This window comes from Danio aesculapii, chromosome 3 (assembly GCF_903798145.1).
Source record: "Danio aesculapii chromosome 3, fDanAes4.1, whole genome shotgun sequence".
NCBI lineage: Eukaryota > Metazoa > Chordata > Actinopteri > Cypriniformes > Danionidae > Danio > Danio aesculapii.
The window spans coordinates 14,893,228-14,915,415 of NC_079437.1; the positions used below are offsets into that span (position 1 = coordinate 14,893,228).

Genomic DNA, 22,188 nt, shown 5'->3' on the forward strand with positions numbered 1-22,188 from the left:
CTCATGCACTGCAGCCAATTTAGTTCATTCACTTCACCTATAGCGCATGTCTTTGGACTGTGGGGGAAACCGGAGCACCCGGAGGAAACCCACGCAAACACGGGCAGAACATGCTAACTCCACACAGAAATGCCCAGCTGGGACTCGAACCAGCGACCTTCTTGCTGTGAAGTGACAGTGCTGCCTCAATTCAGGATTAGTAACTCAAAATAAAACATTTTCTAACACTATAAGCATGAGTTTTAGTTGTCATCACTCATTAAAGTATATTCAAAACAGAATAAAGGATAATCAAGTGACAAAAAATAACAATTAAATGAAATAAATATAAAACAAATTATATAAACAACATTTATAAACATCTAAATGAAGTTAAAGTAAAACTAGTATTGTGTGCTAAATGCATATCTCATGTACCTGACACAACTTAATGAAAATGTTTGAAACTTGTGTGTAGACGTTGCTATTTTTGATGTTAACTGCATTATATAAACCGCTTTTTTTAATATATATTCCAGCACTTTCCAGATTCAGATTAAAAAGACTCACATTGCATACTGTAAAATATGGTATTTGGATGTACCTAACTAGTGACGTATAACAGCTTTGTTTTCATTCATTTTCTTTTGGCTTTGTCGCTTTATTAATTTGGGATCGCCACAGCGGAATGAACCACCAAGTTATCCAGCGGATGCCCTTTCAGCTGCAACTCATCGAACCAGGTCGCTGGTTCGAGCCTCAGTTGGGTCAGTTGGCATTTCTGTGTGGAGTATGCATGTTCTCCCTGTGTTCGCGTGGGTTTCCTCCGGGTGCTCCGGTTTCCCCCACAAGTCCAAAGACATGCGGTACAGGTCAATTGGGTATGCTAAAATTGACCGTAGCGTATGAGTGTGTGCGTGAATGAGTGTGTTTCCCAGTGATGGGTTGTGGCTGGAAGGGCATCCGCTGTGTAAAAACATATGCTAGATAAGTTGGCGGTTCATTCTGCTGTGGCGACTCCAGATTAATAAAGGGACTAAGCCGACAAGAAAATGAATGAATGACATGCAATGCTGGCATCAGCACTACCGCTTTAAACAGGCATGAATTCAACATGTCACGACGAAGTAAAGATTCAGTTTGGGTCAACAATCACGCCTTTTCTTTAGAGGCAAATTCTGCAAAACCACAGTGTGTTTGACATCATATACTGCCCTGCAGATTAAAACAAACACACACACATATGCACACACAAAGTTCACCCCTGGACCCTGTGCATAAACGTTGCCAAAAAGCCTGATATTCCAAATACATTGTTGCTAATATTTTCCTTAGCACGTCAACATGAATATACACACAGCTTGGCCCAAAAACATCTCTCTCACAGATGTAAACAGTGGAGCTACACTCCCCGCTGCCTTGACCGCCAGCTGTAGTCACTTTTTAAAACATGCGGCGCCATTATTGGTGACATCATCTTCTCGTTGGTCCTGCAGGAAACCCTCCGAACGGATGATAACTGAGAGCCGTTGAAGCAGGACAATAATATTTACAGCTGCTTTCCAAACTCTTGCACTCGCTGCCAAATAAAGCACCAACAACTTTACTAGTGAGGTGAACATGAGCCACTTCAAATTCCACATCCGTAAAACCCCAACTTTCAGACTCAACACTTAATAAGATGAATTATGTATGAACTTAGTGTACCATGATGCACCTTCACTTCTAAATCTAATCCACAGATGAAGCATATTAGTGAGCATCTGCTTGTTACGCGGCATTACCGCTCCTGCATGTGCTTTGCTGTAAATTCCAGTCTACCTGCATTTAAAGTCTCTTAAAGCTGATTGAAATACTAAACCTTCTTATGCTAAAATATCTCTCATGTGTGTGTGTGTGTGTGTGTGTGTGTGTGTGTGTGTGTGTGTGAGACTTTATTTATTTTATTTGTATTTTTCCAAAAGGTCACCGAATACAATATTATTTACATTCGTATTTATCGTTAATAAAATGTTGCTATATAAAATTTTGTTAGGGGTTACGTATCAAAGATTAACAGGCTCCAAATATAAAGTAAAAGCAGCACAATAAAATTAAAACAATACATTTCTTCTCATCCATTTGTGTGTGTGACTTTCATGCTTTATTAAATGAATAAACCACAGTGTCTGGATTTTTTTTTGCTTGCGTCACATAACTGAATTGATACATTTTTCAGAAGACAAGACTTGATTTTTATTTTATTTAGCTTTTTGAATAAATGCACATGATTATGAATCATGACTTGATAAATCAAATTTCCATTGATCTTCTGTAATATAAGAGTTTGTTATTCTGTAAAACATTTTCTTTAATATCAAAGCTCAAAGCTTTGCTGTATGTCCAAAAATGCAGCATTTTTTAAAGTCAAGCTGACAAAACAAGTCTTATAGTATTTTGTCTAAATAAATATGATTTAATAGTGTGATGAAAGATGGTAAAGTCTAGATGGGATACAGCTGCGGATACTCACATCAGTATAGGGATGCAATGATAATAGATTTTGGTTGTACGATTATAGTCTGAGGAATAATCACTGTAATCACGATTATTATGCGTTCATTAATTTCGAAACACTACTAGTTTAGAAAAAAATCACTCCTCATATTTTAAAGTGTCATTTATTGCTGCTCAGTATCCAATTAATACAGCACAAAATAACAATAAAAACAAACAAACAAACAAAAGTCCATTTCTCTTTGGACTTAAAAATAAGTGAAACAAATTTAAACAAAAGTAACAATTTTACACAAAAAATAATTGACAGAATAATAAATAAATAAATTAATAAATATATAAATAAATTAATTAATTAAAAGGCTAAGCGTGATCGCGTCGCTCCCAATATGCACACAAGCTGCGTGCCTCCATTGGAAATAACCAACTTTCACGCACAAAAGACACGATATGCGAACGGCCCTTAGTTACTAGCATTTAGACATAGTTAATCCAGTGTGTGTGTGTATTAGCCTCGATGTACAAGCTCTGAACTTTAAACTAGCACACAGTTGGTATAACTTTGTTTAGTTGTAGAAGTTTTGTTCCGTGACAAATTAAAGCACTATTATTAGTGAAATGGGATAATTGTTGCATCCCTGCATCAGTATAGCATCATTTTTGTGAGACTGTACAACAATAATTACCATATTTACATTACCGTGAGGGTTGTGTTTAGGGTTGGGGTAGGGGTTGATGTTAACAAAATACAATTTAATGGGTAATTTAATAAATAATATGAATAATACTCTGTATAATTACTGTTTTTACATTAGTGTGAGGGTTGGGTTTAGGGTTGGGGTCAGGGTAGATGTTAATAAAATACAATTTAATGGGTAATTTAATAAATAATATAAAGAATATATTTGGATAAAAGCGTCTGCTAAAAATGACTAAATGTAAAGAATACTCTGCATAATTACTGTTTTTACATTAGTGTGATGGTTGGGTTTAGGGTTGGGGTCAGGGTAGACATTAATAAAATACAATTTAATGGGTAATTAATAAATAATATAAAGAATACTCTGTATAACTACTGTTTTAATGGGTAATTTAATAAATAATATGAAGAATACTCTGCATAATTACTGTTTTTACATTAGTGTGATGGTTGGGTTTAGGGTTGGGGTCAGGGTAGATGTTAATAAAATACAATGTAATGGGTAATTTAATAAATAATATGAAGAATACTCTGTATAATTACTGTTTTTACATTAATGTGAGGGTTGGGTTACGGTTGGGGTAGGGGTAGACATTAATAAAATACAATGTAATGGGTAATTTAATAAATAATATGAAGAATACTCTATAATTACTGTTTTTACATTAATGTGAGGGTTGGGTTACGGTTGGGGTAGGGGTAGACATTAATAAAATACAATTTAATGGGTAATTTAATACATAATATGAGGAATACTTGGTATAATTACTGTTTTTACATTAGTGTGATGGCTGGGTTTAGAGTTGGGGTGGAGGGAGATGTTTATAAAATACAATTTAATGGGTAATTTAATAATTAGTATAAAGAATACTTTGTATTATTACTGTTTTTACATTAGTGTGATGGTGGAGTTAGGGTTGGGGTAGACATTAATAAAATACAATAATGCATTAATTTATTAATAAATAATACAAATACGTCTCGACTGCATCCTATATCCCTTCTAGCAACAACCTTGAAAGACCACCTCAGGAGAAGATGATCAATGACATCATTTCTACATCATAGCCTGTTTATTCTCAACCACCAATTCAAGCATGAAGAAGAAGGAGAACAAATACAAGAGAGTAGCTGTGTAATTGATTGAATTTCAATTTCAAATTTCAATTTTGGCCTTCGATGATTGTGGAAAAACAATAATGGAGATATTGAGATAAAAATGCTGGGTTCCACACAATTCCTTCTTGTTGTCCCAAAACAAATTGATTAAGTTAACTTAATCATTTTTATAAATCTAAGTAGCTTGAACATAAAATAGTTAAGTTGTCCCCCCAAACTTAAGAAGTGTTGTTTCAACTCATTTTAAATAAGTAGTTTGAAGATGCAACAAAAGTCATTTTTGAGTTTATCTCCACAAACTCCCATTTCACTATGGAAATCAGTAAAATCAAGTAATGTGACTTTTGCAGAATGGTACATGTGAGGTTTATTAATTTATAGGATTATTATATTTAAAGTATTATAAACACATTATAAGTGCATGCAAATCTCCAGTTTCTTCACATCAGAATTAGTGCAAGAACTATATTTAGAGTTCATCAGAACCAAAACAGGGCATACGTTTACGGTCATGCTGCACTTCATCCAATGTAGTCAGAATCACTGATTATAATAGGCTCTATTATCTTTAGCAGCATGCCTAATCTAATTTCTGCATAATCCAATTTGTCCTAAACAAGACGCACACTTTATATTATGGGCTTTAAAATAACTCAGAAGTGTGCTGTAAGAAGCTCTGACAGACACATGTGCAGCTGCCAGATCGGCTGCTTATTTGGTGTGTTTGAGATGTGCCGTTTTCCTTGGTACATTTCACAAGTGTATTCTCCATCTGTAAATGGTAAAAGTCATGCAAGTTTCTGCTAGAGATAACAAACTTCAGTTAATTGTTGTGCTGCCATGTGTATGCAAACAGAAGGTTTGTAACATCTAACAGTAGTAAAATATGTGTGCAGTAACTCTGACCAAAATATCTAAACGATAAAATAATTGTTGTTGGACAGTAAATGTGCCATATTTTAAACCTAAAACTAAGTGCATTTTTTGATAGTAGTAACTATAAAGTGACTGTAAAACATTCTGTTTTTGGGATGACACGGTGGCTCAGTGGTTAGCACTGTTGCCCCACAGCAAGAAGGTCACTGGTTCGAGTCTAGGCTGGGTGAGCTGGCATTTCTGTGTGGAGTTTGCATGTTCTCCCCGTGTTGGTGTGGATTTCCTCCGGGTGCTCCAGTTTCCCCCACAGTCCAAAGATGTGCGGTACAGGTGAATTGAATAAATTAAATTGGCCGTAGTGTGTGTGTGTGTGAACGAATGTGTATGGATGTTTCCCAGTACTGGGTTGTAGCTGGAAGGGCATCCGCTGTGTAAAACCTATGCTGGTTAAGTTGACGGTTCATTCCGCAGTGGTGACCCCTGATGAATAAAAGGACTAAGCTGGAGGAAAATGAATGAATGAATTCTGTAATTGTGTAACTTAAGTAGGGCGTTGATTTTTAAAGAGCCCATATTATGGGTTTTTGAAAATGCCCTTCCATGTAGTGTGTAACACAGCTCTAAGTGAAGTGAAATATCCAGCTAAGGCTTAAATCTGTAAGTGTACAGTGTTTAAAATTATTGATTCATCTATAAAAGAGTCGACTCATAGTGCTTCAAACGAGTCGTCTTGATAACGAGTCATTAGGTGTTTCGCGATGACGCAGCTACGAAACACAAGCCTCGCCAGTAGTTACGCGCGCAAACCAGGGAGATTTGAAACCTGCGGCCCCGCCCACTAACACAGAAAAAACACTAGACACACACACACAGACGCCGCCGGTCGAATGAAGTCACGCTGTGCTCAGATGGATAATATTGACAGTCTCTACCCAAAGATGAAACTGTGAAGAGTCAGTGGTTGAGGTTTATTCACTAGTGTAAGTGCGATTAAAATTGTTGCCTCGTTTAACTTGCAATTTATGTATTTATTGTGTTTTGTTACTTGTTAACCTGGTACAGTACACGCGGTTACACACTCGACCTGCTCTTTTTCTCTCACACACACACACACACACACACACATCATGTTCCTCCTCAGAACTAGGGAGATCGACACGAGTCCCCTGTATCCTAGCTTACGATGGCCATAGCAACGACAAACGGCAGTGGAACGCGAGCTCACAAAAGCATTTAACGTTAAATCCGTAAACAAAGCGGCACGCGTCGCGTTTTTAACGTGGCTTACATGCGATAAGAGAATATAAAGAGTAACCACGTGTACAGTAAAGAGAGAGAGAGAGAGAGAGAGAGAGAGAAAGAGCAGGTAAAGTGGCTAGGAGACTCGCGTCGATCTCCCCAGTTCTTCTGAGGAGCGTTGTGTGTGTGTGTGTGTGAGAGAGAGAGAGAGAGAGAGAGAGAGAGAGAGAGAGAGAGAGAGAGAGAGAGAGAGAGAGAGAGAGAGAGAGAGAGAGAAGGTAAAGTGGCTAGGAGACTCGCGTCGATCTCCCCAGTTCTTCTAAAGAGGGTTGTGTGTGTGTGTGCGTGTGTGCGTGTGTGTGTGTGTGTGTGTGTGAAAAAAGCCTTACACTATGAAGCGTGTATGCACTGTGACTACTTTTATATTGTAGATTAGCAGCTGGGCATTTCACTCTGTCTCGCGCTGAAGCCTGTCACTGTCGACCAATCGCAGCAGGCTGTCATCGGTCCAATCAGCGCAGATTAGCTTCGCGCTGAGGAGGGGGTTGGGAACAAATAAATCACTGAACGATTCATATGGGAGTCGCTGGGATAATTAGGTAAAAATAAATGCAGATTATAAGACCATCAAAGTGTTTTTTAACCTTGCATGCATATTAGACTGTTGTTGGAGACCCTTACAACCTACATATGACCCTATTTCATTTATAATATGAGCTCTTTAAATCAAAATAAGTAATAATATTTCTGAAAATACAGAGAAAGATACAGAATCATAGCCCCTAAAATATTAAAAACAAAAGATTAAAGGCTTAAATTAAAACCTGATGGAGTGCATATTGTAGTTTTTCCAGTGTTTCATTCATTAGTTATTTATTATTTATTCATTTTGGCTTAGTCCCTTTATTATTAAGCGGTCGCCACAGCGGAATGAACCGCCAACTTAACCAGCATAGGTTTTACGCAGCGGATGCCCTTCTAGCTGCAACCCAGCACTGGGAAACACCCATACAGTTTTGCATTTACACACACACACACACACACACACACGCATGCGCACACGCACACACACACTATGACCAATTTAGCCTACCCAATTCACCTATAGCGCATGTCTTTGGACTAATGGGGGAAACCAGAGCACCCAGAGGAAACCCACGCCAACACTGAGAACATGCAAACTCCACACAGAAATGCCAACTGATCCAGCTGGGATTCGAACCAGTTACCTTCTTGCTGTGAGGCGACAGCGCGACCCACTGCGCCGCCTTTTTTTTTCCAGAGTACATAACAACAGTCCATCCATTATTTTAATACGCAAAACACAGCAATAACCAAACATTCATAGCAGTGAGTATGAATTTCATTGTATTAAATCTTGCTAATAAGTCTGTGCGATTAATCAAAAGCGAATCGCAATTTAAAATGTTGCGATTTGTTATGCTCACCAGTGAGCTAGCGGCTGCAGATCGCAGGTAAACACACAGTTCAATAAAGAACTAAATATTCGCCGTTATGTGGATAAATCCTGTCATGCAGCGCTCACTCACACCGGTTCCTCATTCCGTTGATTACACACGCACTCAGACAGACACAGCTGAAGCTCATCATTCATTCATTCATTACCCAGACTATAAAGAGAGCACTCTCACACATCAGTGCTGAGTTTTGCAAGCAGTATTGTGAACTTTACGACACGTTTTCCTTGCCTTGTTTTATTGTTTATTCCTGTATGCTGCCTGAATTTTGACCTTTCGCCTGTTTATGGCCAGGACTTAAAAAACCCTGCATTTGATTCCAAACTGTGCTGTCTACTTCACATTACACGATTAGCTAATTGCAAGAGGCTGCAATATGAAGTATATATGAATTATTTAATCTCCCTCATCCAGAGCAAATGGTTGACTGCCTTTTTGGTCTGCCCAATCAGAATTGCGCAACTGAACTATGCGGAACGCCCTCAAGAAAAAACAACCAGGAAAGAGCAGGCGAGTGGTGTCATTTGGCACTTCAGAAGCATTAATAGACAAGTTAATATCAAAGAAAAAACGGAAATCAGTAATATGGAAATATTTTGGTTTCAAAAAAATTACAAACACCGAACAAAAACTGGTAATTTGTAAAAATTAAATACAACAACCAGCACCTAAAAAAGAACCACAGGCAGCTATTTGAGGAGCGTCTTGCTAAAAAGTCAACTGAAAGTATTGCCAGTGACACTCAATCTAGAAGCAACCAACAGCAAAGTACAATTTCAGAGTTGTTTCAGCCATGTAAGTTTGCTGAGTGTTCTGTATTTTTATAATTATTAGTTTTTGTTCTCTCTAGAGAAAAATGAGTGTTTCATTTCTGAATATTTAAAAACAAATTTGAATAAATGTTTAAGTAAGTTGATATTTTTCTGTTTCTTTTTTAACTAACACTCCCTGCATTTTAGCAGTACAAGGCTACGCTATACATTATTGAAGTGAAGCTTGACTACAAAATTAAATCACTAATCAAATCGAAATTGCAATATCTGTCAAAAATATAATAATAATAATAATCGAAATTAGATATTTTCCCCAAATCGCACAAGTTCTTGACCCCTTTAAGGATCTATTTGTACTACAAAAACTGAGGCATAAAAAACAGAGTAGGAAAATCATTTTTGCAGTGAAAGGAGGAAAAGAGGGAACACATAATGGTAACTGTGAAGTGAGACGCAGCTTAGGATGGGAATTGGGGAAATATTTTAGTCTCCATGGAAACTTGCCATTGAGGGGATTTCTCCAAAATCGGAGCTTAAAGCCTTTGATCAAGGTATGTGCGAGAATGAGTGTCTGTGTGTGTGAGAAAGAGAGAGAGCGTTGCGTTCCTCCACACAATCCCATACCTGCAGATGTGTCCACATAATATATAAAAGCCGTGTCTGAACAAAACACTGAGATTAGACGGGAACAATAGAACTGCATTTCCATGGACACAGTCATTCCCAAAAGCAAACAATGCAATTCTATTACAGTTTAGAGCGCATTAACCCGTAGGAAAATTCAGTTTGTTGGCGTGGTGAAAGAAACAGTTACAGGAATTGCCGTCTGCGTGGCTATAAATCCACCAGTAAATATTTTCTTCTACCCTGTTTCTTTTGTAGACCTTCTGCGCTCTAACAGAATAAACACTCCATCAGACAATATAAATCAGCAAAGTTTGTAAGAAAAAACTCCACGGTATGCATCTCACCTCCTTTCTATTTTTACACTTATCGTTAAGGCTTGTTTGTCTGTAGGGCACTTCCCCTTTCCTTTACTGCTGCCCATCTTTCCTTTTCCCTCATTATTCATGTCTTGCCTAGGGAAGAAAGCGAGGAGGGAAAAAAGTGACAGCATAAGGGAGAACATTATAAATGCATCACGCTATTTAAAACTTGAAAAGATTTAAGGGTTATGGGGATCGAAATGAAGTAGGAGGAGATGCTTAGCGTTAGCATGCTAGCATATGTGTCGCCAAAGGGCTTTTTCCTTGTCTGGAGCACATGGTGGCCCTGCGCTCTGATTGGCTTGGTCCTTGTGGCCATGGAAACCCAGCCATGGGTGAATGATACCCCCTTTGAACATGACTTGGGGAAAAGACAGGAAACAAGGACATCTCTCACATACACACACACACACACACACACATATAAATTCTGTCTAATACTTTTTGACCTGTGTTGGAGGACTCATGTTTCGTGTTGATGATGTAACTAAGAGGTCTGTCACTGCGCTCATGGCAGGATCACTGAGGGAGAGTTAGAGGAGAACCAAAAGGAGAAACAGATCACACAGAGGGAAAAAGAAAACTAGAAAGAGCAAGAGAAAGTGCAAAAACAGCTGACTCTCTTGAACTTTGAGGAGGTTCATTTTCTTGTCACCCATAAAATTTCATCCACAGTTCTGTGAAGTTCCTTTAACATCCATTTGTTTATACATACAGTGCATCCAGAAAGAATTCATAGCGCTTCACTTTTTTCACATTTTTTATGTTACAGCCTTATTCCATAAAAAACCTTAAAAATTACATGTACATAAGTATTCACAGCCTTTGCTCAATACTTTGTTAATGCACCTTTGACAGCAATTAGAGCCTCAAGACTTTTTGAATATGATGCCACAAGCTTGGTACACCTGTCTTCCCCCCATTCCTCTTTGCAGTACCTCTCAAACTCTATCAGGTTGGATGGGAAGCGACGGTGTGCAGCCATTTTCAGATCTCGCGGGAGATGTTCAATAGGATTTAGGTTTGGGCTCCGGCTGAGCCACTCAAGGACATTCACAGAGTTGTTGTGAAGCCACTCCATTGATATTTTGGCGGTGTGCTTTGGGTCATTGTTCTGCTGGAAGATGAACCGTCGCCCCAGTCTGAGGTCAGGAGCACTCTAAAGCAGGTTTTCATTCAGGATGTCTCTGTACATTGCTGCATTCATCTTTCCCTCTATCCTGACTAGTCTTCCAGTTCCTGCTGCTGAAAAACATCCCAAACGTAATGCCTGGCATTCACTTCAAAGAGTTCATTTTAGTCTCATCAGAACAGAGAATTTGTTTCTTATGGTCTGAGAGTCCTTCAGATGCCTTTTGGCAGGGAGTGCCTTCCGTCTGGCCCCTCTACCATACAGGTCTGATTGGTGGATTGCTGCACAGATGGTTGTCCTTCTGTAAGGTTCTCCTCTCTCCACAGAAGAACGCTGGAGCGCAGACAGAATGACAATCCGATTAATGATCACCTTCCTGAGGCCCTTCTCCCTCGATCACTCAGCTTAGATGGTCGGCCAGCTCTAGGAAGAGTCCTTGTGGTTCCAAACATCTTCCACTTACGGATGATGGAGGCCACTGTGCTCATTGGATCTTTCCGGGCAGCTGAAATTTTTCTGTAACCTTCCCCAGCCTTGTGCCTCGAGACAATCCTGTCTCTGAGGTCTACAGACAATTCCTTTGTCTTCATGCTTGGTTTGTGCTTTAACATGCAGTGTCAACCCTGGGACATTATATAGACAGATGTACGCCTTTTCAAATCATGTCCAAACAACTGAATTTACCACAGATGAACTCCAATTAAGCTGCTGAAACATCTCAAGAACGATCAGTGGAAACAGAGATTGTACTTGAGCTTAAATTAGAGCTTCACGGCAAAGGCTGTAAATACTTCTGTACATGTGATTTTTCAGGTTTTTTATTTTTTATAAATTTTCAACCATTTAAAAAAAATAATTTATCACTTTGTCATTATGGGGTATTGTGTGGAGAATTATGAGGAAATAAATTAATTTAATCCATTTTGGAATAAGGCTGTAACATAAAAGATTTGGAAAAGTGAAGCGCTATGAATACTTTCTGGATGCACTGTATATCAGTTATCTGCCTCCAAATCTAAAGATTTATCGGTTATCTGTATCGGCCCAAAAATCCTTATCAGTGCATCCATAAAAATAAAGTATTCCAATAAAGCAAAAAAATTGACAAAATAATAAACAGCAAAGTGAGCAAAAAAGTAAACGGTTAATTATTTATTGCCTTTGTCAGTGCAGAACAGTAAAGCTTTTTTTACGGGCCAACTCAAACCAGACTAGATCACTTTTTATTAAATAGATCTGTAGATGTTTTCATAATCTGCCAATGTTTTCACTGGCCAAACAGAAAAATGTGTATGTTTAGCAAGTTTAACGCATATACATTTATCTTAATACATTATATGAGTATTTAGTGTGTATTTTTTAAAACCATTTTTAAATAATTTTTTAGTTTTGTTTACCAAATTCTATGCACTTTTCAAATAACACATGCATGTAAATAATTAAGAAATGTAAGAAAGCTCTGACCAAACAGGTAGGCCTGTCACAACGATCAATATATAGACTTCTCGCACAACACATGGACATGACCTCAATCATTTTTGGTGATGCAATATATATCGTCCATACATAACCAATTCAAGCCACATTTTAGCTGACTGTGCAACACCTCTATCTCTATTGGAGGTGTTAGTGTCAGTATGGTTAACAACACTACAGTATTTACTATTAATCATAGTATAGTATAATCATAATATAGTATATTTTCATGTGGGTGTCTGACAACTGAAAATAGATCTGGTAGCAGATATCACAGCCTCTGTTACTTTTTACCTTGCACTTTTTTGTTTATATTTATTATAATTTATTTGTTTAGGATGTGCACTTTCACATTTTGATTGCAATGCCTCATTATTAAATTGTTAAAATGACTAATTAAATGAAAAATTCTTAAGAATAAAATATGATGTGTTCTTTGGAAGAGTGTACTTCCATTGTGATATTTTATTGCCATTCTGGCAGTTTATAACGAGTGGCATACAAATGGTCTTAAAATGACAATAATATTGTTTATCGTAATGTATTTTGGGGCAATACATCGCACAACAGAAAATAGATATCGTGACAGGTCTACCAACAGGGCAAATAATAGTTCAGGGCCATCTTTCTTTCTCATCGTTGAGCCCTCACTGTACTGTTTCACAATCTTTTCCCCCATTACATTCGCTTCAGATGGCAAACTCAACATAACAATTTTGTTCTGGCCACAGTACAGTACATTCAGCTGTGCTGCGAACACTTCAGATGGAGTGTGTTTAAATTTCTTGCGACCAGGAGTGCAGATCCTGGCAGAAGGCTTTGGGATAACATCAAATTGTCTCCACAGCCATCAGTATTGTGTTAAATCCAGTTTGTTGTGCCTCCAATTGGACGTGAGACCTGTACTTCTGCTCTACATTCATTTCATCTGAGCAACAGATCCAGAGACGAAGAAACAGAGACGTGAGTCTGCAACCTAATGGATTTCTCAAGTATGTTATTTCTTCCTCTGTTTTGCTCTGTCTCTGTTTGACAGGACCCAGACCTGGCTGGGTCAACAGAGCCCATGTACTTGTCTCTGACACAGGTTATGTGTCACCACAGAGACTTGAGCATGAGAAAGAGAAAGTTTTGCAAAAGATGATGCTGGGCAGACCATGGGAGGGAACGCTGTAAATCAGCACGGCTTGTGTTTGTGTGTGTGTTTTATGTGGCCTCTGTTGTCTCGGTGTGTCCTGTCTTTGCAGTCATCCCTCGCTGTCACACAGCATTAATACTGACTGCAGATTTACTCATTCAGCCACAGAAGCTGCGAATGCACACTCACGTGTGTGTGTGTGTGTGTGTGTGTCTGTGTGTGTTTGCATGGCAAAGGTTCGCTTCTGCACTGAGCTGAGTGGAAGAAAAGAATCACATCAGACTCCTTCCCACTGGGAATGTCACTGAGGATCTATAACCCCCCCTCCTTCTCCACACACACACACACACACACAAAAAAACATGCTGCGTCTATGATGTGTATGTGTGTGTGTGCATCACACAATGATGGAGTCATTATGAATCACCACAGTGATGTAGACAGCTCTTCTTTGTAGAAAACAAACAAGTGCACATGCAAAATCCCACAAAATACATCATTGTCTATGGAGCTGTTTACACCTGGCCATGTTTCTCTGTTTTCTCTGATCTGATGTTTGATTTGGGGCATCACGGTGGCACAGTGGGTAGCATGATCGCCTCACAGCAAGAAGGTCGCTGGTTCGAGCCTCGGCTGGATAAGTTGGCATTTCTATGTGGAGTTTGCATGTTCATTCACCCTGTGCTCGTGTGGGTTTCCTCCGGGTGCTCCGGTTTCCCCCACAGTCCAAAGACATGTGGTAAAGGTGAATTGGGTAAGCTAAATTGTCCGTAGTGTAGGACAATTTAGTGAATGAGTGTGTATGGATGTTTCCCAGTGATGGGTTGCAGCTGGAAGGGCATCCGCTGCGAAAAAAAACATATGCTGGATAAGTTGGCGGTTCATTACGCTTTGGCAACCCTGGATTAATAAAGGGACTAAGCCGAAAAGAAAATGAATGAATGATATCCGATTAGTGAAAATGCATACATTTACATTTCGCCACATAAATCCATCTCCGCTAAACAAATATCATTCTGATCTTTAAACCCCGAGCTATATGCAAATTTATCTAGGTTATATTGACTTAAAATATGATGTATCTGATGCTTATTAATTACTTGCATCTTTACAGAAACTTAAGCTATAAATCTAATCGGCACACAAATGGCTTTTTTTATTAAGGCTCCAGTAGGGCTGGGCTGATAAAACGGTAATCGGTATTTATTGACCGAACACCCTTGTCAATAACAATAAAAAAGTTTGTTAGGAAGTTTCAGTGAAGTGCTATAGCTTTATGAAAATGTGGCTGCTGACCGCGTGCCTTGGAAGGAATGGCAATAAGCTTAGAGCTATCGGCGTGCACGTGACGCGCAAGAATTTTCCAGGTGTACCTAATTGAAAACATCTCAACTTTCCAGAATGCCACATGTGCAGCGCGATTCATGCAAGTAGAACCAACCAATCTGTTTCACACGTTGCATGCAATATACACATTTTGGTAACAATGACAGACTCAGATAAACACAAAGCACCCGAACACTGCAGTGCTTTTTAATTCTCTTCATAAATACAAACTAGTATCAGAGCCTGAGCAATGGCTTGTTCATTTGTCATCCTCTGAGAAAACGGCTGATGATCGCCTACTTAGGTAAGACCCCAGGGGAGCGCGAGCACAAAGCAGATTGAAAATGGTGAAGGAAACCATGTGCTCTTAGACACAACCTGTGAACAGACTGCGGTTGGGTTTCACCACCTCAAAATAACAACACACACGTAAATGAGTGCCATGACTAGCATCAGTGAAGAAATTGTGAATAAAAAAAGGATGTAAGGATGTCACCAGAGTGGCTTTTTGGTTTCTTTTCTTGTGCATCCCAGTCAATAGCACCCCATCTGAAAGATTTTTTTAGCATAGGTGTAATATATAGTCATTCAACTTCACAATTTGTAATGTTGCAAAATGTATTTGAATAATGATGGTTAGTTTCTTTACTTGAAAGCTCAGATTTGATTATCATAATTGGTTTTGTTTACGGAGTTTGAAGTGTACCATTACTCACACCTTACAAATGTTGATCTACTTTAAAGTTTGTTTTGATTGTTCAGCGTTTATGCTTTACCATTGCACACACTTTGTAACATTTTATTTTTTACTTTTGAGTCTCTTTAACACGTTTATTTTATTATCAAGAGATGAGCTATTTTATGTAAATATTTTTGTTTGACAATTAAAACTATTTGCCTAAGCAATGTTGGTAAATTAAATTAAAGTGGTTAAATAAATAAAAAAATCCTAATAATGCTAAAAAGATTGTTAAAATATGCTTAATAATAATTATAATATTAATTATTAATAATATAATATTTAATAATAATTATCAATAACAAATTATATTAAACATTATATCATGATCATTTTTTCCTGCATCGCCCTGCCCTTGGCTCCAGTAAAGGCACCCTATGTGATTGCTGTCATTAGAAGCTAAATAAAATATCTATTTTTGTCCTATACTGTAGATACGTAAAAAACTGTATTCAAAACTGTAAATGATTTACACATTTGTGTATAACCTATTCTCCCAAAAACAAAACATTGTGTCTTTGTAAATTAACTAAATCCTATATTTTTCCTCTGCTTTAACAGACATTGGCTACTACAGGTGTGTGATGAGCCTCTGTTGTAAATGCTGCCATTTTATATTAATTTAACATTCTAATTTGATCATTTAATGGTTAATGATTGGTCAAAAACAGAATCAAAAAGAAAAAATCCATAACTGCCATCTGTGGTATTTTGCATATACCTGGCTATATCATAAAGCCTATAACATGCTCTCACTTTCATGTTTTTACATTTTAGGGAGTAAAATTTACACTTCAACATCCAGATGCACATACTTGTCCAGTCTCGTATCTCGTACCCTCCTGTAGTGGTTTGAGTGACTGGATTTATATCTGTCTGAAACCCATTTTGGAGCACATTTACACCTCCTTTTTTCACAATCGCATAGCTATATGATCAGAAAAAAACATATGAAGTGGGTCAGGTTTTCCAAACTGTGGTGACCAAATATGTCCAAAATGTCATATGGCCTGATAACTGTACTATGGTGCTAAAGATCCACAAAAAATATATTTTTGGCGATTGCCATCATTTATTTTAATGTCCAAATGGAAGACAGACTTTGTAACAGACTTACTGAGAGGCTTCAGAAACTCCCCACTTATCTGAAGCTGCCTCAATCTGGGTGGTCAAAACTGGCCTTGACCAGCCGGAACGAAGCAGTCTGTTTCATCTCTTTATGTGTGTGTGTGTGTGTATATGTTCACATTAGAAAACTGCACACAGGCCAGGTTCCTCAGATCAGGCTCCTGGACTTTCGAGTGCATGAGCGTGTGTGTAATTGCATGCCAGATAGAATGTGCTCCTCATCGCTCTTTTACCCCGGCAAAGCACAATTTCCAATCCTTTCTTTACTATATTTCTATCTGCAGCAAAGCCTGAATGTCTTCTGTGTGTTTGCATGTAATATGTCACATAGGTTGAAGCACACACAGATCCTCCTGCTTAAAACGAAGAGAGAAAAAAGAAACCAAAGATGCTGCTGCAGAAAAAAACGCAACAACAACAAAACTAAAAACATCAAAGAAGCAATATATGGAAAGAAGGTTGTAAATTGTGTATAAAAAATAACAAATTAAATACAAGCAAGAATAATTAAAGCAAAGAAAAAAGACAAAGAAACAGTTTCCGGAAAGTCAAACCGTTTTCAGGTACAGAAGCTGAATTATGAAATGTAAAATAACACTGTTTAGTTAGAAATTTAGTAACATTTCTTCATTAAAGTTACAAATGTTGAACATTTCTATACCACGATGCTTTAAACTCTCTTGAAAAGCCTTTAAAATACATGCAATTGATAAAGTTTGACTATGTTATGGTTTATACTGACTCCACAAATCTCATGTATTCGATCTCAACTGTTGATCAACTATAATCCCAAGTCAACACTGCAGATCCTGCAATGTGACTATTGCGGACAAACACATTGTGATACCGATGCTGAAACGATATATTATGCAGCCCTACTATGCATAAATATTAATACTAGAATAGATGCGTTCTTTTGATCATATAAAATATGTTTAATTGACAGGAATTCAAACTTGAGCAATAATTTATGTATTATTTTATTAATATTTAATGTATTATTTTGAACTTACTTCCACATAGTAATGAATATTAAATGGTTTGCTAATTGCACACTTTTAGATGATCAGTTTTAAATAATTTTCTAAATGATTTTAATTGAGTCTGGATAAATAATGTACTCATTAAATATATTTTAAAACAGTAACAATAAATAAATAAAAGCCAGGGTTTTTCAAATTCAGAAATACCAATAAAAGAACTACATAAAAAACAAATAAATATTATAGATAGATAGATAGATAGATAGATAGATAGATAGATAGATAGATAGATAGATAGATAGATAGATAGATAGATAGATAGATAGATAGATAGACAGACAGATAGACAGACAGATAGAGATAGAATAATTATAATACTTCTAAAATAATTCACACAAAAAATTGTTAATTATCTAATAAAATTAGATTTGTAATAATTAAATCAGTAATCCAAAGTGTTTAGCTAATTAATTAAAGCAAACAAATTAGCAGATGCAGTAATTTAATGAGAAGTAAAATATGTATTAATTTATTTTTCCAAATAATACTTTTGATACATTGATAATATTACTTTTAAACAGATTTTTTTACTGTATAAATTGGGTCTTCATGCACAAAACTCAGATGTTGTTTAAATTTTAGGATGGAGGTACCTCGCTAAACAATGATCATATGTTGGGGTCTGTAGCATCTAAAATATTAAAAACCCCACATTAAGGTGACATAAAATAGTGAAGAAGGCAATAAAACAAACATCCACAAATTATGAAGTATATATATATATATATATATATATATATATATATATATATATATATATATATATATATATATATATAAAGTCCTCGCTGACACCTTTACTTTGCCAGTAAATCCATAAATCCAGATACACAAACTGCCTACAAAGCAACAATAGATTAAGAGTAAAGTAGAAAACCCCACAAGAGGTATTTCCTGCTTTTTACGTGCCACCACCTCACCTCTGCTAATGAAAACCTTTTCATGCTCTAATATCAGCTAATTGCTTTAATCAGATGTTTTTGTTGCACAACTGTGACAAATACCTGGAAGGCTTGTTACTGTGGAGCAGTGAGCCGAAGAGCAGTACTGTACTGAGTACATTTCACTGGAAAACATGGTGTCCTCTTAGCAGACATTAAACAGACTGACCACGAACAAACAATGAATTACTCTGCTCACGTAAAGAATGAAGAAAAAAATACACTCAATTGCCTTTCGCAACAAAACGACAAGCATAATCCTCTTCAAGACAATGATTTTATGGACATGATCTGATATTTGACAAAATAGGGACTTTACTGCGGGCAATTTGAACAAATGTCCTCTGATTCCAAGCACAACTTTTTGATTTGAGAATTTGTTATGCTTATTATATAATGTTGCATAGTTTTGGTAATAGCCAAAAATATGTTATACAGGTCAAAATGATTTATAGTTAATGTAAAAATCATTACTATAGTAAATATAGATCATGTGCCATGAAGATTTGTACATTTCCAGCTGTAAATATATTAATACACACTTTTAATTATTATTGTGCATTGATAAGCATTGTATTTGCACAAATTTAAATGTGACTTCTTAGATTGTTTTACACCCTCAGACTCCAGCTTTTCAAATTGTTGTATGTTGGCCAAATATTGTCCTGTCCTAACAAACCATAAATAAATGGAAATCTTATTTAATAAACTTTCAGAAGATGTAAACATTTCAATTTAAAGAAGCTGACATTTATAACTGGTTGTGTAGTCCATGGTCACATTTACAGTACTCTATTATAGAAACAAACACAAAAAAGAAAGAAAGAGGAACAAAAGGCTATTTAGAAAGAGAAATACTATTCAAAAGTGTTTAACTAGCTGCTTAAATGCAATCAATTCATAAAACTTGATGAAAAATAATTAATTAAAATGTTAAATAAAAGAAAGAGCAAGAAACTAGTTCAATCACCTGTGAAAATTTGATTATTTTTTTAGATAGGTTACTTCACTAAACAAACACTAAAAACTAAAATACTCCTCAGTTTCAGCTGTGGGTGTTTTGACACTAAGTAAAAGCAATGTGAGGAATAAATGTGAAGTCTGTAGAGCCGTTTTGTTTCTGTCAGCAAAAACGCCGAAACCAAACCTGTGGATATAAAGTGCGCTCCAGAGCGCGGTAATCTTTTACAGTAGTAAACACTGAATTACTGTGTTGTGATTCACATAAATCCATGCCATTTAACGTGGTTTCAATTATTAAGTTTTTAATTGGTTTACAATCATTCTCTAACCTCGCCAAAATGTGGTAACGCACGCGCGCGCGCTCTTACATGCTGTTTCTTCACACTAAATATCTCGTAGTAAAAGACACAAATGACTTAAAGATGACTCTCACCGCTCTGCGAGTCTGTGATGATTACTTTAAGGAGAAGGATGCCCGGTCAATAGACGGAAGGTTCCGATGTTTTAGCCTCTGGTTGTCGGACTCGCCTCCGCCTCGGTCTGCTCGCCGATGAAGACTTCACGAGACCTGAAACTGTCCGTTTTTGACATGTTGCTGGGAGACAAACGCTGTTGTATGACGTCTTGCGATTATGGTTAACGCTCGTTTCCAACCTGTCGTTCAGTTCATAAGTCACGCCGGAATAATCCAGTCATTGTGCAGCAGAAATCACCACTGATAGCCGTTCGCCGCTGGATTCATTTTCGCGCTCGTGCCCGTTTTTACCTGGCGAAAATCTCTCGCGCGCTCGCAGTGTCATTTTCAATCGCGCGCCCAAAGTGAACACGTGCGAGCTTCCCATCCTACTGTCTGTCAGCAATAAAAAGACTGCGATTTGATTTCAAGCGCTGTCCGAGTCTCGTCCGCGTCCTCGCGGGGAGGCTGGAACACAATGACTGCCTCCACTGCGCAGCCACGCGACTTTTCCCATTGTTTATTATCACGCGGAAAGTCAAAAGGCAACGACCTTGTATGAGGGATGCTGGAGCGTATTATTAACACTGAAGGGAAGCCCTGACGGATGGATGAGCACTGACGAGGGCAGATTCTGACGTTCACAAAAGGCAAAGGATGATTGACTTATGCGCAGGCACGATACGTGGCGCGCGCCCGCTCCCAAGCAGGACTTCCTCATGAAAAGCTATTGTGTTCAAAAATTACATTTAGCAATTTATTAATTCATCAATATTTTATCTTTCGAAGAAATTGAAGGATTTTTTAGAAATGAAATTAACTCAGGGTTTAATTATTTTTGTAATAATTTATTAATACATTTAATCATTTGTTTTAGTGACAACGCTGCCAAGCATGATTTCCACGTGAAAAGCTATTGTGTTTATTTTTAGCAATTTATAAAATCATTGAGCTGTTTAAAAGAAATTAAAGGATAAAAAATGAAAACAACTCAGAATAAAGGTTTCGTTATTTTCGTAACAATTTTCTTGTTATTTACTCATTTGTTTTATAGTGATATAATGCTGCCAAGCATGATTTCCTCGTGAAAACATGAAAAACTATTATGTTAAAATTTACATTTAGCAATTTATTAATTCAGTTAACTCAAAAAAAGGTTAAAATATTTTTATAATCATTTATTAATACGTTTAATTATTTGTTTGATAGTGACATAATGATTTCCTCATGACTGTGCTCCAAAATCACATTGAGCAATTTATTAAATTATTTATCTTTTTTATTGAAGTATTTTTAAAGTAATGAGAGATTTAATATTTTTAAAAAACAATTTCTTAATACATTTGTATTATAGTGACATGTTGCTTTCAAGCATGATTTCCTCAGGAAAAACTATTGCTTTCTAAATATATATTTAAGTGCTTATTAAATGATTCATCTTTTTTAAGAAATTGAGTTATTTTTTTAAAGAAATTATGTAATGATTCTTATATAGGTTATGTACTTGTAGCAGTTTATTAAACGATTGATTTTCATTGTAGGAAATTGACGTATTCTTTAAGCAAATCATGCAAGAAGAAAGATTTAATTCATTCTGTGGAAATTTCTTAATAGTCTATGTTTAATAATTTGTTTTATCGTGACATCAGAGAATATATAAAGCAAGATGTCGAACTTGATTAAAAAAATACATTTAAAGTGCTCAGCATATGAGTACACCCCCACAAATCTAGCTTTTAAATTCATATTTTTAATATGAAGCTATACAATATTATATTTGTGCATATACATCAGATTAGTTAGATCTGAAGCCAAATCTGAAGCTTCTATAACAAAATAACTAAAAACTAGTACAGCCAAATTTATCAGTTATAGAAAAATATTAAATTCAAAAATTTTAAACTGAGGGAAAATCAAGAGGAGCAAAAAAAATGGACAAATTTAGTTGAAATTTTGTAGGTTGTAATTTTTTGTTTTCAATATTTTGCTTGAATTTATTTGAATTTAATTCCATTTCTAAATATGTTTGGTGACTAAAATATTTTATTAATAAATGTATCTGTTTAATAAATCTGTTTTGCTTAAATGCACCAAAATACATTGCCTATATCCACTTAGAAATGAATAAAAATATTCATATTCAAAATGGGGTGTACTCAGTTATGCTGAGCATTGTACTTGTAGTAATTTAATAAATTAATA

At 36.5% G+C, this 22,188-nt stretch overlaps 1 protein-coding gene across 1 annotated transcript in view; it reads right to left on the bottom strand.

Annotated features, from left to right (window-relative positions):
- gjc1 (gap junction protein gamma 1) overlaps positions 1-20,269 on the bottom strand; it is a 66,498-nt gene extending 46,229 nt beyond the window's left edge. Inside the window, exon 1 of the mRNA XM_056450385.1 lies at positions 19,966-20,269. The gene's annotated coding sequence lies outside the window, so the exon portion shown is untranslated. The remainder of the gene's footprint in view (positions 1-19,965) is intronic.
- Between the last annotated feature and the right edge of the window lie 1,919 nt (positions 20,270-22,188).